Source organism: Pseudopipra pipra, chromosome 2 (genome assembly GCF_036250125.1).
Source record: "Pseudopipra pipra isolate bDixPip1 chromosome 2, bDixPip1.hap1, whole genome shotgun sequence".
NCBI classification, from domain to species: Eukaryota; Metazoa; Chordata; class Aves; order Passeriformes; family Pipridae; genus Pseudopipra; species Pseudopipra pipra.
The window spans coordinates 113,360,633-113,374,081 of NC_087550.1; the positions used below are offsets into that span (position 1 = coordinate 113,360,633).

Below are 13,449 nucleotides of genomic sequence, written 5' to 3' on the forward strand. Positions count from 1 at the left end.
TTTGGTGTTTTTTTACTATAAGAAAATGAAATTAAAGTATAACTGTATTTAATAATTCAATACTGTTGTGTATATATATATATATGTTTGTATCTATGCATGTATATGTACATATATGTATAAATGCACACACATGTGATTTGAGTTGAAGGGCCAAGCATTAAATTGCAGACTATGTCTCCTGAGATAAAGTTATTTTTTTGACTTTTTTTAGCTGAGGATGATACGGTCTTCACATGGCTGTTGAACTGGAGGAATGTAGCAGCAGTGTCAATCATGTCATGCATGCATCATGGGACTGAGAGTGCTGTTCAGTCCACAAGAATGGCTCACTATATGCTCTACACAGAAAAGGAAAATAAATCCAAATGTGACTGTACTTAACCAGTGAATTTAAAAATCTTTATGTGTCAAAAATTCACTTCTTTTGATGTCAGTCCAGCCAAGTATAGTCTCATGGTCATGTGCCTCTCACAGTCAACTTCCTCTTTGCTTAGAGTCATGAAACCCAGCTGAAAATGGTACATTCTGTGGTTTAAGAGCTCTTCAAAATTTAGGCTGAACATTTGTCAGAGGCATGATTTAAATAAAGGGGTTTTGAATTCTGAGAAAGCATCAGTTCCAGTGAACCTCCATTCTTAGTTTCTCTAGGGATAGCACGGTCCTTTTTAGGAGCATCACTGAAGTCCAGAGAAAGATGGGCATTGCATGGGGCAGCACCCAGGTGTAGAGGTGCCGAGATAGACCTGCCATGCCCTGTACCATGGTCCTCTTTTAGCTCTCCCTCTGTCCACCAAAACTGCAAGGGAAACGTATTTACAAATAGCAGAATTAGCTGTACCATGAGATTAGTTAAGATCTTTTTTAAAAACACGTGGGCTGGCCCCCTCTCCACCACAAGCCTTATAAATAACTTGCTTCCTGGCTGTTGTGTTGACAAACTGAGCTCCTTCCACCACCTCCGCCACCCCCACCTTCTCCCTTCACAAACACATGCTACATCTCCCAGGACTTCAAAGTTTATTATCAAACAATTTTTGGGGGTGGGAGGGGGGAAGGAGGGAGGAAAGAGGAATCAGAGTGTTCATATGGGTCAAAAATGTCAATTAAAGCCTCAACCTGTTCCAAAAGTAAGACGAAATGTTAGCACGGAGTTCTTCTGGAAAGATTGGAAACCCTGAACTTCAGAAATCCTGCAGGACTATTCAGGTGACGCTGGAGTGGACTGAAATCCACCCAGGTGTTGCACAGAGCCAGATGGTTCCAGCCTGTGTCTTGCTTAGCTGTCTCAGTGAGGCTCATTTAAACCCCCATTCCAAGGCTTTTATGCTCTTACTCAAAGGCCAGCTAATGACTGACCTGGTGAAAATCCCTCTTCAGTGCCAGTGGTTCGATCTGCAGCATATCAGAAACTAAAATATTCCCCAATTTAAACGCAAAAGCCTTACTTTATACTGCTTGCACAAACAAAAAATACCTTCCAGTAAGTGCTTTGCGCCCAGTGCTTTAAGCACAGGTCTGAAGGGTTTTATTTCTGTGTCAGAGTCATAAAGATGCAGAAATAAGTGAGAAGTTGCAAGTGGCCCACCACGAACACACAGCAAGTTAAATGGACAAACTTAGAGGTAAGGGCTTATCTCTGTCTCTCGTTCAGGAGTCTCCCAAATGCTGACTTGTTTTTTGCCTATATGAAGCATCTGATGTCACTTTTGTGTGTGTGGGTGGAAAATGCTGTACAAAGGTTAAACAAGTTCTTTCATCCTTGCTCATGAAAGTGAGCTCGTATTGCATTTCCAGTAACCAAGTGCATTACTATAACAGGTTGGGGATTTACTTTCTGCATACGTATGTACCTCTGGTGACTAACTGGCCATGTGCTCTCTCCATTCCTCCTAATGTTGCTTAAATTATTGCTTAATATGAATGGTTTTGGCCAGAGTTTATAAAGGTAGTGCAGCCAACATTTCCAGCTATCAGTAAGTAGCCTTTGTATTACGCAGTCACAGAACCTGTAGCTTCTCTGCATGCTATAGAAAGGAACTTTTTAGAAAGTAAAGTGTAAAGATTGCATCCCATAAAATAGCTGATTTCTTCAGCCAGGTACTTAAACAGAGAGACGTCACTGAGTCCAACGTAGGAGCATGCATTTGCATTTGAGCACAGGAAAAATCCCACTGGCAGTAGTTTAATATTAAGCAACTGATTGTGAGTTTTGCTACATGGAGGCCTAAAAGAACCTGGAATCATTGGAGTTACCTCAGTGGATATTATGCACTAGAGCTATCCAAAAGCCTCTGATAACGTGTTTTAGTCTTTTTCATTCTTTCTGGAATGGCTGTTCAACACCTGTGGAGAAACACACCTCACAGCTGAGACATGAAGACCACGAACAAGTTGCACTCAGAGGTGCAGCTGGAGGTTGAGGAGCTTTACGTGAGTAATGTTTTTCTGCTGGTGTAGTTCCCGCACTGCAGGAGGGTAGGTGTATCAGCACGGAGATCATCACAGCTACCTAACGGAGGCTGTGCAAGCCAGGAGGGCTCTCAGCCTCCCACACTGCCTTCTGCTGCCAGCTTCACCTGAGCTAGCAAGTTCAAAGGCAGCTCAGATGTGCCTGCATGAGCTCCAGTAACAGCTCTGCACTACCAGCTGGAGCGCAGCACAGAGGCGTGAAGAGTAAGAACAAACAACCCAAATGGCCCAGCAGGAACTGAGGTGGGGTGTCCCATGTCTTCTAGCAGGGCTGTTGATGGGAATGAACCCAGGAAAAAGCTATGCAGTTATGTGGGAGCATCTTCAGAACAACACACAGACACAACACACAGAATCCTGGAGCCATTTGAGTTGGAAAAGACATCTAAGATCATCCTGTTCAATTGTTAACCCAGCACTCCCAAGTCCACCACTAAACCATGTCCCCAGGTGCCACATTTACACTTTAATATATAGTAATTTATTATATAGAAGACCAATCATTGTTCTTTTAAACACCTCCAGGGTTTGTGACTCCACCACTTCCTCAGGATAGCCTGTTTCAATGCTTGAAAACCCTTTCTGTGAAGCATTTTTTCCTAATATCCAGTGCAACTTGAGACTGTTTCCTCTTGGTAGATCCCTTTTTATTTGGAAGAAGAAACCAATCCCCACCTGGCTACAACCTCCCTTCAGTGGTTGTTGTAGAGTGTGATAAGGTCTCCCTTGAGCCTCCTTTTCTTCAAGTTAAACACCCCCAGCTTCCTCAGCTGCTTCTCACCAGGCTTGTGCTCCAGACCCTTCCCGAGCTCCGTTGCCCTTCTCTGGACTCACTCCAGCACATCAATGTCTTTCTTGTAGTGAAGGGCCAAAAACTGAACACAGTAAAGTATTGGCTAAAATTGAGGAAAAACATGGTGACAACCCTTACAGGAGAATGTCAGCCCAGTACATGCTGATAAATGAAAAGCAATGACAATCAGTAAGAAGAGTTTGGAAAGTCACAGATATTTTATTGACTTATAAACTGTGACAGTCCGGAAAAGGATTGGATCGCTCCTGATGACAACTCTGCAGGAAAGCTTCTGCAGAGTATGTAATCTGTGGGAGAAAAAAAGACAAATTATGTATTATGAGGCGAAAGACACAGGGAGGAAAACATTATAAACAGTATAATGTGATAGGTAAATGAATAATACACTGCCAACTGGCACACTGTGTTCAGCTTTGGTCAGTGCATTTGGAGGAGATAATACAGTAGCAGAGGGGATTCAGATAAAAAATAATTAAAATAAGTAGAGGAATGAAGAATTTTCTATGTGAAAAGATAAAAAGGATTAGGTCCATTTAATTTAAAGATGAAATAAGAGGGAATATATTAGAGGTTGCAATATGATGACTCTAATACAAATGAAATATCCTGTGCTCCTATTCAATGTTTCTCTCATTCAAAAAGTGGAAACATTACATGATTAAAATCCATAAGGAATGATAAAAGACTGCATTTTTTCTCACAACACAAATACAAAATTATTCTCTGTACTCTTTGTTATAGCAGCATTAAAATGGACTAAACACTTATGAAGAAAATTAGAATATGCAAATTCATTAAGCCCAAGAAATATTTTTCAAGAAGTTGTGTATACATCATCTTTAGATTAAACAGATCCTGGTCTGATATCATATGCCAATTCCAGCATACATTCAGGAGAGGAAAGTATGGGAGGGAGAGTGCCATGAAATTTGTTTTTCTATAACTAGTGGCATTACTACTTTGGATATGATATCTCATGCCCTGTTGATACTGGTGACAAGCTGTTCATGAAGATAAAATTCATCCTTTTACAATGGCAAAGCTTCTGGACTTTTCCTTGCACTGCTGTAAGCCAGTGAAGTTTAAATTCAGCATGTTTGCATGTTGAAAACCCACTGCCAGTGCAGACCCAAAGCATGCCTGCCCTGTGCCTCAGGCCAGAATAACAGAGAGGGAAAAAATCCTCTTCTGGTGTGAAAGGGAAAAAAAATATTTTCCTGACAGATTATTTAAAAGCAAATAATAATACCGAGAGCTATTTGTAACTGTTTGGAAAAAAACTGAACAAGTCCCAGCAGAGACAGACTGGCAGGCAGAGAGTGGAGGAAATATTGCAGAGCTAATTAATTTATTACATAAATCCGTAGCTTTTCAGGTGATTATCACTCAATATAAACGCCATGAGAAAAAAAAAAAAAAGGAACAAAAGAGCTTTCAGGAGCATCAACCAGCATCCTTTTGGGAGGGTAAGACCAGTGTAGTATCGAACCTTCAGGAACAAGTGACTCATGACATGCTGCACGTAGCGGCCAGATTTGTCCAAAACCAAAAGCTCTTCCTTCCCCATACCTTAAAAAGTGAACAAACCAAACCAAACCCCCAAAAAATCTCCAAGCCCACATACAGTACAATGAGAGAGAGAGAGAGAGAGAAAAAAATTTAAACCCCCTGGTCTTCGTAACCCAGTTCCTCCTACATGCATTTCCCACAAACTGTCAACATCCCACAGGAATCTACCCACGTTACACATCACAGCACAATGCTCCCGACAAAGGCATCTCAACCCATGATGTTTCAGGCAGCCTTTCAAACCGCCTTCAGTGTATCTGGGTTCACAGCTCTGTAATTAGGTGTTAAGTTTGAGCAATCCGGGAATTTATGCAGGGAGATACCTCTTCGGCTGCTCAGCGTGATTTATGCCTGCATGGTCTGGCTGGAATGAACAAAGGTTTGCCCCGTGAAGAAAATGAGACTCTCCATACTTCTTGTAGGCTCCAGTTCAGTGAAGCACTTAAACGTATGTTCAGGTTCATCCCTATTTGAAACAGCCTTTAAACAAGCACAGGGAGCTCAGTGGTCCTTTCAGCTCCACGGGACTAAAGCAGGCATGTAACTGCTCTCCTGAACAGGCTTTCATTTACAAACAACATCAATAATAATGTTAATAATCATCGTCATAACAACATCTGCTCTGCTTGGCTTTACATGACAACACCAGGCTTCAGAAGTGAACTATGATAAATTAAAAGCATAGGTTCCTGCCATAAACAAAGCTGGGAAGATAACATTGTGAATAACACTGATCCTTGCCAATGCAGTTTTCTTCAGTATATGCCAGTGTCACAGGGTTAAAATGACCATTCAAAATGCCTCTTTGATGTGTGATTAACTCTCAGCAAGTGAATATTCCTAATGACCCAGAGAACTGAAGGCTGGGTCATATATTTAATTTCAGTCTTCAAAATCAGGGGGTTGGGACAAAAAAAAGTGGAAGAATATCATTTTAGGAGACCAGGAGGTAAAAGAGAAAATACAAGACAAAATTATTGGGCCATGTCAGCAGTCAGTCCTACAGAAGGCTGCACAGCATGTTTTCAGATGTTTTACTAATCATTACACTGGTACATGTTGAGAGAAATGCTGCTGGATGACTCTTCTCGTACTCCAAGATATCTGCCCTGAATGGGAATAACAACAAATTTGGCAATCGATTCTTGAAGTTTCAGCACCTACCATATCTCGCATAACTCACTAATCTAAACACGCATCTGCCTCTGTTTTCACCACACATGCCTTAATTACCACAAAACCTGATTTACATTGTTATCACTCAGGTGTATTAGATGCCTTCCTGCGGCCCCTTTCAACTTCCAGATGAACTTTGGATACACTGTAAGCCAGACAACACGTTGTGGCTCTATGGCTTACAATGGCCTATTACAACTGATACTCTGATATTTCCTTTATTTTATTTAATTTACCCTCCTATACATTTCAGTTAACAATTATGAGAAAAGGATAGAGCCACTGGCATGCAGAACTCGGTGGTGTTCAAGGACACCTGCCACACTGCCTGTAGGTGACTATCCAACCACACTGATAAAAAAACACTTGCTTACTGTTGCAGCACATTTTTCCATAGTAATTTTTGTTTTTTTCTAAATCTAATCTTTATTCACACTTTCTTATGCTTCAAAGAAAATTTACAATATTTTACTACTGGTTAGTTTTCTGAAGTAATTTTGCTTTTGAGGTTGCATCTGAAACAACCAAAATCTTTGCAGTTGCTGTATATGTGGGTATGTATATAAATACAGATGTAAGCACAATAAAATATATGGAGGTATCTTGATTATGTTCTTTTGGAGGAAATATTCAAAATTACAAAAGAGAAAATTTAGTGGTCAAAAGACTCACACATCTCAACTGGGACATGGTGCAATTCTCCCGTTTGATCTCTACTGTGACTTTGTGCAAATCACATTATTTCAGGAAATGTTCTGATCTCTCTAGTCAGTGATTGTGAAGCAACATTATAAAGGAGGTTTTTCAGGCATATTACCAGTTTCTTATTCCATGAAAATGCAAGGGAGGAGAAAAAGAACTCTTATCTTACTTAGTCATTCAACATTGGTATTAATGATATGCTCATATATATGTATTAACTTTCTGGATTTTATTTGTATCTTAATATTAATCTAAAACACATTGAAAGGCAAATCATAAAAGTGAGAATTTTTTGGTGTCTGAATCATCACTGAAAGGACAGAGTGACAACATATGGATATTCTAACAGATGGTCCCAAGCCTGTAAACCTTAGGACCTGCCTGAGTGCATCACCAGACCTCATGGCTCATGGAAAGTGATTTAAACGTGAAACATCTGGGGTTTTATACAATTAGCTCTCAAAAAGCAAGCTTGCAACTCCCCCAAATATAAAAACTTATTTTTTGGGGAAAAAAAAAAATCACAATTTTTTAATTGTTTAAAGTACTTTTGCTCAGGTCACAACTTTCCCATTGAGTGGCCACAGCTCATAGAAACCAGTAGGGGAGGGGACAGGTTTGGCAAAAAGGAAGTATGGGGATGTTGACCTGTTTTTGTTTGTTTGCTTTTTGTAAAAGTCATGGTGATAAAGGCCAACATAAATTACAGTTACTAAGCATATCGGTAATTATTAGGGAGAGCTGTTCCTAGTTCCAGTCCTAATTATGGTGCTAGTAATTTCAGATGGTTTTTTAACTCAGTGTGAGGGACTGCACAAAATCTGCCCATGAAAACAAGCAGTGACCATAAAGGTGTAAAATGAGATAATTACAGCCTGAAACAAAAGACAAAAAATGTTAGTACTCAATTATCTGAATGATAATTAAAACTTACATTTGATGGCCATAACTTAAGCATCTACTTAGGAACAGAAGCCATTTTGTTCCTTCTTGGTCCTGATTTACATTCCTACAACAGTGCTGGAATAAAAAGACAGAGCAGTGACCAAATGGAGATGTCTGCATAGCCTTGAAGCAAAACATGCTCAGGATTTAAACTCCCTTTCCTGCAATGTGAGTTTTGTCAGGACCAATGGGCTCTTTGCTTTCATTCACAACGGGCACAGAGGCAACCAAGTTCAGGTTCAAGAGTCTCTCGAAAGGCTCTTCAAGCCCACGTGCCTCTCTCTGTCTCTGTGGTGTGAGGGCAGTGGGCTCCTCAAGCTCTGCAGTGCCGCTGCAGCACAGCTGCCGTCGGAAACCTCCGGTGGGAAAGGTCAACGGCAGAGCTGCTTCCATTTCTCAGGTGGAAAAAAGTCTGTTGTCAAAAAGCTCCTCCACGGAAAGCAAAGGAAGGAACATCATCACCTGAGCAGTGATGTAGGGTGATGAAGCCCCCACCTGCAACAGGTACTGCATCTCTCTTAACATCGACAGCGAAATCCCGAGCCTTCATTTTTTGAGTTCTCCAGAGAAGGCATGTTTGGAGGGTTCTCCAGGAAGGCTGAAACCCTTTGCGTGCGTTGAGGTGGAACCCAACCTGTGTCTCTGCACCAGCTCACAGGCTGCCCAGCTTTTGCAAAAGAAAATAGTCTGGGCTGCGCAACGGGGAGCAATAAATAAAGCAAAAAGGAGAGGAAAGAGCAATTATGAGAAACAACTTCCAAATGATCACATCTTGATGTATTTATTTACACTGCTTTTCATAAATTCCACTGGCCACCTTCTTAATCCCAAAGATTCTGAAATATGCGGCAGAATTGTTATTTTCCTTGGATTGGGATACATTCACCATCCACAACTCATTACTTGGGAACCCTTTTACAATTAAGTCTTTATTAAAACCTTTCAGGATAAATAGTAGGTAAACTTAGAACAGGTTCCCTCCAGGTTTTACCAATAGAAACAAGTGCTGTGTGTCCTGAGGGACAAGTGATTTTTCGCCGATAATGTGTCAGAATGCTCCTCACAAAAATATTCTCCCTTATTCCTTAATAAGCTCCATATCCCAGGTGTCTGTGTTCATGCACACTCCCACAGTGAACAGGTGAGAGGCTGGGAAATGTGTTTGTTTGGGATTTTTTTTCCCTTTTAAACAAAAATGCCTTTTAAATTTAAAAAAAAAAATTAAAAAAAAAAGGCAATACCTTGTCCCTTAATACATTAACTCTGCAGGAAAACAAATGGTTCCACAGAACATTAGCAGCAAACAATCTATAGTTAATCAAAGTAAACATTACAGATGACATAAGTCTGGTTTTGCTTACAGTAAATGAATGTATATAGGTATCTACTTGGGTAAATAGGCTTCACAAAAGTTGGTTTTTGTGTGGGGTTTTTTTTGATTTTTTTTTTCCTGAGAAAACTCATAAGAATTGGAAATTACAAATAGATATCTTTATGTCCCACTGTGTAGTTGCTCATAAACTTCATGCACATTTACTGTAAAAGTGAGATTGCCACTGATTATTACTGACTTAATGCAAGCCAAATATTTCTTTGAAGCAATCTCATGAGGAATATTTTAAATAGTTAAGATTAACTGATCACAGATGGAATTAAATGAAGTCATTATTTGAAAGTCCTGCTACCATGCAAGGTGTACTTTCCTCACAATATGCTCACTCCAGCCATGCTGGCCCCCTTTCTGGAGGCTCTTTTCCTGCATTGTTCTAGCCCAGCAGTCATTCTGCATATTGACATTTCTGTGCAAATAAACACGCTTAGAAATGAGGTTCCTTGGCATTTCCTGAACTCCAGAGTGTTTTCAAGTGCACTTCCTAATGCCTTTTACACTTGAGAAAGACTTGTATAATTTTAAAGAAGAAATATGAATTCTCATGGTGTGAACCCATGCATGATGGAGAAGACAGATTTTGCAATGTGCTGCTGTTACAGAGAGGGCCACACACTTGTTTCTCTTGAATATTGTTCTGTGAGTAAATCACTGTGAATCAAAGAGTCTCCTAAACCAATAAAGTACTGCACAACAAGCTCAATAATAACAGAACAGGGTTCAAAGAGCTGCAATCATTAAATAATGTGATAAGATGGAGATGGTCAAATATGTAAGGCGTGTGTTTAACTCTGGAGTGTTTAAGAAACTTTCAGCCTTGTTTAATTACTTATCAAAGACATTTTAATGCTGCTTTGCAAAAGGCCTTTATCTTGCTGAAAATTAAGATTTTCAATAAATTTTTGTTGCCCTCAGGCTGGATCATTGCAGTAAAAGTGCATTGATCAAGGAACATAATGATTCTCTTCCCCTGCACCTGACATTTCTACCATTTCATTTTTAGTAGGTTTTTCTTTGATTTTCTCAATTATTAGCTTGTTTTATGCCTGTGAGAGTATATGACAGAACAGAAGAGATGCGTACTTAGGGCTATTCAGCACAGCTCCATCATCCTGTTTTTATACCAGCATAAAATTGGTATAAGACAGTGATAAACCAGGTCTGTAACAGCTAGTGCTTCATATCTCAAAAAGGCAGAGTTAATCTCTGTTTTTGTAGGTAGCCTTAGCTACTGCATAGTCGCTCTCATAGTTTCTTTTTGTTTCATAATTAAGCTCACTGTTCTGGTTTGCCAGTCCCTCACATCTTGTGAAAGCCCATGTGATATCCAGGGTACAGAAGCCTGAATGTGCTTAGTTTTGAGAATATTCATCAGATCGGGGGATTTGGGTTTGCAGATTCCCTGTCAGAGGTATCTCACAGCTGTGGCTTGCTAAGCTCAAATGCTCACATTTGTTCATCACAGAGAAGGAAACAAGACTGAATTGGTATGTGTAGCACGAGAAGTAAGTTTTTGTAAGCCAGATGCAGAAAGACATTTCTGGCTTCTGGGATGTGTGTATGGACAGAAAGGATACCTCCTGTCATGTCAGGGTTTGACGACTGCCACCGCAGCGTGTCGGACTTTTTTCACAGCACTATTTAGACATCCAGGCAACCATCACTGATAAAGCTGCAGTTTCGTGATAGCTGTCACATACATTTTGTTTTCAGCTGGCTTCATGTGTTTTAAAATCAATCCACAGCCCTTGCCATAAGGAGACGTTTGTTCCTTAAGAGGAGAAAGATGTGCTGAGCGATGTGGGAAGAGGGACATGGTGAACACTTTCAGAGGGGCTCTCAAGGATGCAATCTCACAGCTGGAGCTCATGATTTCCTCTTCCAAAGTATCTCTAGCCATCTGTGTCCCACCTATCTGCTGTGGTCCCGTGTTCCTGCCCTGCCTGCTCCCTCCCTCCAGGGTGGGTGGGCCCTTGCCTGCCTACACAGCAAGCATGAAATGCATTTCTGTCAGTGCAGCCGTTTCTGTCAGTGCAGCCGGAATCAAGAACTGCAAGGAAGCATCAGGCTTTCTGCAAAGCCAGCTCCTGCAGCTCCTGGAGCTGGTGCAAGGACGGAACAGGAGTGTGTGATGGGAACAGGCAGGACATTAAGCTACAACTGAGCTTCATCTCCTGGTTATGATTTCACATCTCACTGAGTCCTGCCACGTGCTCCTGCCCCATTCCCCTTGGGATGGCTCTGGTGATCAGATAGCCCTGGGGCATATCAATTCAGAGAATTGACCCAGTGGAAATCTAACACTGCATACAAATAGATATGCAAATATAAGAACGGTTCACTGCCAAATATGTCAGCCTGTCAAGTGAGATGGCTCGCCCTAAGGCCACAAGACTTCCAAAGCCAGCATGAGGAGGGAGGAGGGTACCTTTAGCTGGGATTAAGGGGCAGGGGAGAGGGAGCAGGACCTTTCTTTTCACTGGAAGGTGGACACTGACTTGGCAGAGCTGCTTTTAGTATGAAGACACCTCCTCCAGTTCTGTGACACCAGTGGTTTGGATGGAAGGGGGTTTAACAGGGGGCAAGATTTGTAGAGGCAAATTTTAACTCCTGGAGGCTCATCCACCAGGGTTGATTTACTGATCAGTGGAGGGAAATACTTTTCCCTGGGCAGGTGATGAGGGTGCCCCTATCTCAGTTGTGACCATGAAAGGAGCCCAGAGACATCTACAACTACCTGAAAGAAGGTTGTAGTGAGGTGGGAGTTGGTCTATTCTGCTGTGTCTCAAGTGAAAAGATAAGAGAGAGTGGCCCTAAGTTACACCAGGGGAGATTCAGATTAGATATTAAAAAAAAAATGTCACTGAAAGAGTGGTTATAGGCATTGGAATAAGTTTTACAGGGAGGTGGTGGAGTCACCACCACTGGAAGTGTTCAAGAGCCGTTTATTTAACAAATCACTAGGCCAAGTAACAGCAGACACAGATCTTTGGCAGGAAATTGTGGTACGTATTTTAAATTTACTTTATACTAAACATGTATATTTTCAGTGTAATGTAAGGTAGAGAGAAATCCCCCAAAAGTTTTCCTAAATGAATACGGTTTTGATAATGTAAGAAAACAAAAAATAAAATTTCCAAGCCTCTCCTACTAAAAATAAAACTAAAATAAAGTTAAAGAAACAAACTTTCTCAAATATTCTCCAAAGAAATGGTTATATTTTGCTATCATCAAATTTCACCGGGACTCACTGAATTCTTTTTCATTCTCATTTTTTTGCATAACCAGCCCTTTGTCCTCCAGTTTGCACTGGGCTGAACTTAAGGGGTCAACTACCGCCTTTTTCTGTTACTGAATTCATGAAGATTCCTCCTTAGGCACTCTTGCCTGTTATAAACATATTCTGAAATCATTTAACTGCCTATTAATTAAACTAATGATTTCAGGATTGCTTTACATGTGCAGTATGTCAACGGGTTCAGTTCTCTAGACATAATAAATACACTTAATAAAGATGCTGAAAATTTCGTGTGTCTGTGTGCATAAGAGGAAATAGGAAATGAGCTCCACAACTGGTAACATTTGGAGAGCAAGAAATGTGGCAGGTTTGTTTCTGCTTTATGAAATTCTCAGGTTTCAGCAATCATGCATATTGTGCATGTGGTCTGTCAGTAGTTTACCTCAATTGACTCATCATTTTAATCAGTGAAAAGCTCATCACCTGTCCTATATGCTAAAATATTGATAAATAATATATGTGGAAATTAGTTACTATTAATGTATAAGATCTTGCTATATCAATAAATTCCCTCTATGCAGAAGGAATTTGTATAATTAAGATCATTTATCTGCAAAAAGAGTGAGTGTTTGAAGTTGCCAATGGTACGTATCACAACATTATAAGAAATTATTAAAAAAACTACACTGAAAGAAAAGAAAGAGGAAAGGATACATTTCCCTACACAGATATTGGAACCTTGGAGCTTTTGAAAATTCTTGAATGCTAGACACTCAACTAAAATGTTTTGTTTATTCAAGATTTGTTATTCAACATAAGTATAAAGACTGACAAGAATGTTAGGTAAGCAAACTCAGTGAAACTTGCAGGACACAGCATCATCTTATTTACTTTGTTTTAAATGTCTGCTCAATGCCAAAGATCTGTGCTTTATTTTAAGTTCTGATGGATAATTCAGGGCAAGTAATTTTGTTTCCTAGTGTCTTCATTTTCTCACACTGATCTCTGTGTTGAAGGATACTGGGATGAAATATTGTAAATATTAACTGTTTGATTATCCCTTTCTGAGCATCACTGCTCTTGCCTCAGGACAGCACAGAAGAGAAATGACAAATACACACAATTGCCCAGATTTCTTTGACC

At 40.3% G+C, this 13,449-nt stretch overlaps 1 long non-coding RNA gene across 1 annotated transcript in view; it reads right to left on the reverse strand.

The window, feature by feature from the left end:
* Positions 1–3,459: 3,459 nt before the first annotated feature.
* Positions 3,460–13,449, reverse strand: part of LOC135410327 (uncharacterized) — a 96,133-nt gene continuing 86,143 nt past the window's right edge. The window contains exons 2-3 of the long non-coding RNA XR_010428630.1: positions 7,668–7,753; positions 3,460–3,573 (exon numbers count right to left, since the gene is read on the reverse strand). This is a non-coding gene — a long non-coding RNA (uncharacterized LOC135410327). The remainder of the gene's footprint in view (positions 3,574–7,667; positions 7,754–13,449) is intronic.